Source organism: Tachysurus vachellii, chromosome 17 (assembly GCF_030014155.1).
Source record: "Tachysurus vachellii isolate PV-2020 chromosome 17, HZAU_Pvac_v1, whole genome shotgun sequence".
In the NCBI taxonomy this organism is placed as follows: domain Eukaryota; kingdom Metazoa; phylum Chordata; class Actinopteri; order Siluriformes; family Bagridae; genus Tachysurus; species Tachysurus vachellii.
This window is the reverse complement of record NC_083476.1, coordinates 906,124-912,123: the sequence shown is the minus strand read 5'-3', so window position 1 is coordinate 912,123 and position 6,000 is coordinate 906,124.

Below are 6,000 nucleotides of genomic sequence, written 5' to 3'. Positions count from 1 at the left end.
CGCTCCATGGAAAGACTTTTGTTGAAACGGCGACAGGATGATACACATTTGAGAAGTGAAGCGCTTGCAGAAGAGCTACTGAAGCAGAAATTGCTGAAAAATCTGATTGGAAGGACTCATATATGAGGCTACACACCACCCCCCAGCTTCACCAGATCTCCACCTGATGTATGATCTGCTCCGACCCATGGAAGCCCCAGCTCACAACTTACAGGCTCTTCTAGGCCCTGCTGCTAATGTCCTTCAGAGAGTCCATGTCCCAAAGCCTCACAGATGTCTTGCTGGCACAAGGAGGAACTTCACTACATTAGGCAGGTGTTTTTAATGTTATAGCTGATTAGTATTAATGCATGATCAGTATGAGAAAGCAAAGGTTAAATGCTAAATTCTTTTGTTACACATGTCATGGCATTGTGAAAAGAAATCAACCTGTCTTTCAAACCAAACTCGATCAATGGATGAAATACGTCATTTATGGGAATCGAGAAGCTCTGAATATCTCCAGCATACTTTGTCTTTGGGCCAAAAATAACAAAGAAATGTCATGCATGCTGTAAACCACTCCTGAATTGACACGTGCATCGGACATCGTTCCCGACCGAAGGCAAAATGACACCGCATGCATAAGAAAGGTCTTATCTATATGCGACATTGAGGATCTTCAGCGTCGAGACACGGTGTTTAACACAATTACTGACGGTGTGATGAGTTCAGTGTGTGTTTAGAACAGAACAGAAAGAATGTCAAGGCCAAAGCAAGAGAAGGTCATAAATAAGGTCATCAGAATGGTTTCACACAGTCAGCGCAGGACAGAACGTGCCAAGAGATATTCAGAACATCTCGATTTAAAGCCAGACGTCTGAAACACGGCCACACAGATATTTACTGACTCGTCTCACAACATGACACCGATGTCTGTGATCGGTTTCCACAAAGCCTGCGAGAGACAGAAGACCAGACGGTGACAGGAAACGGAGAGACATCACGCAGTCAGGAATGTGTCAAAAACACACAAAGACCTGCAGAAATCTCATTTCAGGAAACTAACATTTTGTCACAACAACCTGTAGCACTCATTTTACAACAGGAAGTCGAACACAAACAAAGAGCTTTACATTGTGTTCCTAATTTCTATTTAAAGAGAATTAAATCTATTGGATTACAGTGTAATAAAATGACAACATATAATTTCATGCTATTACGAGCACAATTACACTGATGCTTCTCCTGCTCTGTGAAACACACACACACACACACACACACACACGTTTATTTAAAAATGAATAAAAAGATCTCAAATCTTTAATGTTTTTTCGCTTTAGTGTCCTCATTCCTTTCCAGGATATCATGAGAAAGGCCGAGCTTGTGCTGAGTTTTTGTTTGGTGCCAAAAGACCCACTGTGAAAGTGACATAAATGTGGAATAAACACGATTTGTCAAATCCTCATCAGACATTGAGGTTAAGCGCCTGTGACCGAGCTACGGTTCTGTAATTAAACAAAGTATTATTAATAAATAAAATAATAAATAAGGTTTATCTGAAACCTTAGCAGTGGTATGGATTAAACTATAAATTCTTTTGAAGCTAAACTAATAAATGCTCGTTTCAGATTTATTTCATTCTCGGATGAGGAAAGGACGTAGTTACAGTACGTGACACTTTAATTCTCTGTGTATCTGCTTGACTAAAACTTCTGAGGTCCCTCACACTTTAGCACATATCTCCGGTTTGTTATATGTCAAGTATTTGGTGTTATCTAAAGGAAGGACAAAGAAAAGTGCAAAAAGGAGCAGAAAAACCAGTCTTACAGCAAACTGTCCGTCGAACTGAATAAATAAAGCATAGAAAACCTCGCAGCACAGACATTCTTCTTCTTCTTCTTCTTCTTCTTATTATTATTATTATTATTATTATTATACAGAAGCCTAAAGTCTTTGACACACACTGTCTAAAGTCTGAATAGAAGGTATAATAAACAAAATCCCTAACAAATTAGAATGCAGCTTGTCCAAAAGTGTCGAGAATGAATGTGAGATGATCAGAAATCTGCAGCAAAGCTGGTGTTAGGTGAACATTCCTCTGTGTCAGATCTGGGCAGTGATTCAAAAAATTGCAAACTGATAATGAAGAGTTTCTGGTGAAGGCAAAGCTTTTTGAGTCACTATTAAACCGGCTTTACCACTTCTTTTGCATGCAGCATGAAACAAATGGGTTTTTCCCCCAAAACATGAGACTCACTCCTACAGGGTTATTAGAGTGAAATCATTAGACTCTTATAATGCATTTGTTTTCAATAAAAAATTAAAATCAGTTTTGGGTCCAAAATATAAACTGACTGAAATAAATTCATGCTATTTAATATGAGAGTGATGCAAAAATCATGATGCAGCTTGGAAATCAGTGCTCTATTAATATATTAATATATTCTGTATTATTTAATGTAATTACACCGTTTGAACACTAGAGGTCTCAATCACCGGGTGTTCAAATATACAGATGTCGGTGTCTGAGGAAGAGGCTGAGGAAGGTGACTCAGCTACTCGACTCATTAAAACCCATCATTCCCTCCAGGTCCTAGACCTAAATTGTATTTATTAAACTTATTTATTTATTCTTAAGATGCACTGAACACTGAACATCTACACAGACAAAAATGCACAGTTTTTATTTTTTAGAATAACTGAACCGATTCACAAAGTCGGAATCGTGAATGGAATCGATTCTTGAAACGAATGTTTTTCTCAAAGATATTTCACTTTATACTAAATAGTAAAACCGTCTAAACTACAGCTTGGGATAAAAAAGTGTTATTCACATTCACATGTAAAACATTATTAATTACTGAATCATTAACATTAATGATTAACATTAACAATGTCGATGTCAGTGAACACAAACACAGCAGGTGAATCAGAGCAAGTCATTCGGTACCTGGGAGTCAGGAACATCACACACTTTCACACACTAATGTGATTATAATGACATTAATAATCAATGACTTGTAATGTTGTTTACCTGGAAACAAAAATGTACCTGTGCTTTGATTTAGTTTGTGACAACGTGATAATACATAAAATTTACTGAAGCTCATTTCAATAAATACATTTATACATTTATACATTAACGCAATAGCAAAAAAAAAGAAAACTATGAAAAAGTTTTATTAATGTTATGTAATAATGTTATTATTATTATTATTATTATTATTATTATTATTATTATTATTATTATTATGATGATGATGATGATGATGATGATGATGAGGGCAGGTGATTTCACACTTAAAATTAGATTTATCTTTAACATATTGAATCACAATGAAAAATAATAAATAAATAAATACATAAATAAATAAATACCACTTTCTATTCGTCTGTCCTTTATAATAACACTGATAGGCAAAAGGGTCTTGCTCTTATTACTCCACACAGTAATCAGAGTGAAATAATGAGTGATAATTAGTTTACGAGTCTCGAGTTTTTTTAGTAACAATGCGAGAACGACATCCTGTACTTTTTATTTATTTGTATTTGTATTTAATGTCATTAAACGACTGCAAAACGAGTCTGTTCCTGTTCTCACTTACTTTAGAGGAGCCGATTGCAGCCTCTCCTTCTTCTCTGTCTTGAACTTAATACGATAAGCAGCTTGTCACGTTACAGAAACCATTTTTGAGATTTTTTGGGGAAAGACATTTACTGACATTTTACAGGTATTACATTTAATAATTTATTAAATGGAGAAATTGGGTGGGTTTGCACATATCAATTATTAACAAATACTGGCTTGTTATCGAGCTGGGGTCAGAGTGCCGGTTCAGTCGTGGTGCGGGGCCCCTGGAGCAGTTTGGGTTAAGGGCCTTGCTCAAGGGTCCAATGTTGACAGCTTGGCAGCTTGAACCCCAACCTTCTGATCTGTAACCCAGTGCCTTGACCACTGAGTCGCCACATCCCCACTAACACCTTATCAAAAGTAGAAAGAAGAACCCATAATTATCTACAAATCCCTTGAGGAATAAGAGAAAAAGAGGTTACATCTAGAACCCTAATGTTATAACCTTTATATTTAGGAGTCTAAAGTCACTTTGGGAGTCTAAAGTCATCCAAGGGTTGAAATGACTGTAATAAAAATGTACATGATTGTTTCCTGTGAAATGGAGAACCTGATCCAGGGCCTACACACAGTCCCACAATTCACCAGTGAGAACTGAGATATGACCATAATTCATCATCTATCTCTCTCCGTCACAGCAGTGAGAGCAGCTCTGCTGTATGGGTTAGAGACTGTAGCAGTGACATGAGGCAGAGATGGAGGTAGAAGAGATGAGGACGTTGAGGTTCTCTTTAGGAGTGACGAGGACAAACAGGATTAGGAACGAGGACATCAGAGGGACGGCTCAGGTCGGCTGTTTTGGGGACAAGGACAGAGAGACTAGATTGAGACGGTTTGGACATGTACAGAGGAGGGAGATGGTTATATCGGTAGAAGGATGTTGGAGATGGAGCTGCAGGTCAGAGGACAAGAGGAAGGACAAAGAGGAGACGTATGGATGTGTTAAATGAGGACATGACGGTAACTGGTGCGAGAGAAGAGGATGATGAGGATAGAGAGGTGATTCGCTGTGGTGACCTCTAAAGGGAAAAGACGAAAGTAGAAGAAGAGTGACAGAGATTATTGTGTGTGTCGTTTGCAGCTGTGTGCAGTCATTCGGTCAGTAGAGCACACAATGAAAAACACACACACACACACACACACACACCATAAGTACCTTAATAGTTTCTCCCCCTTTGGAATAAATATTAAACTCTACATGTCTGTTACACGTAAGTCTATAATAATAATAATCATAATAATAATAATAACAATAACATTCTGATGGTCAGGGACAGATTGTCAGATTGTCCATCATCTTCAGGACAGAAAAGTTTACACTTCTTTCTGCTCTTTTTTTTGTCGTATTAACAGAAAAAAATTGAACACCGTCAGCATTATAGCATCAGCATTACGTGATGTCATCCATTACTCCAGATCCCGGCGTGTAAATGATAAAAGGTGAAGGTGTGTGAAAATGTGCTTTCAGTGTGAGAAAGGAAGTAAAATGAGACCGAGCTGCTCAACTGCTTGTTTAATTGATGGGAATCTGAGGTGCTTGATGTGTGTGTGTGTGTGTGTGAGGTGTGTGTCTAGTGTTGAATTACTTCCCTCCAGCTGATGAGAAGAACCAGTAATAATAATATATTGCCCACTGAAGTAGCATGATGGTGTGTATCTCCTCTGTCTGGAGCAATGGAGGACTTTTGATTCATTTCCACATCACATAGAGATGAGAAAGAATAAAGAACAATATACAGTAGAGAAGTTTTGGTTCCTCAACACGACCGACCCCACATTCATCACAACAACAAAAACAACAACTAATAATTAATTCATCTATCCCTCGGTGTCATGGTGGATACGTCCAACACACTCATTCACACCTGGAGACATACGGAGAACATGGGCATGTGGTAGCCTAGTGGTTAAGGTGTTGGGCTACCAATCAGAAGGTTGTGAGTTTGATTCCTATGTCCACCAGGTTCCCACTGCTGGGCCCCTGAGCAAGGCCCTTGACCCTCAATTGCTCAGCTGTATAAAAATGAGATCAAATGTAAGTCGCTCTGGATAAGAGGGCGTCTGCAGAACATGTGAGATAGTAACCTGAGCTCAGGATGGACCGTAGAGCTGTGATGAGATGTTTCTCAGATGAACACTGACCTCTAGTGGTCAGATCCTTCAGGTGATCACCTCATGATACAGTAATGATAAAAGGAATGTGTGGAACACTGGGATTTTATTACACATACACAATAAATGTGGATTTCAGTTTAATCTAAAAGTGACATCAGATGATTCAAACTGAAATAAATAAACCACACTGTTCTATGGGATTTTGGGGAGTTTAATCTTAGACAGGTGTGGCTGACATGTTTATTACTGCTCATCACCTGGAGGGAAGTAAT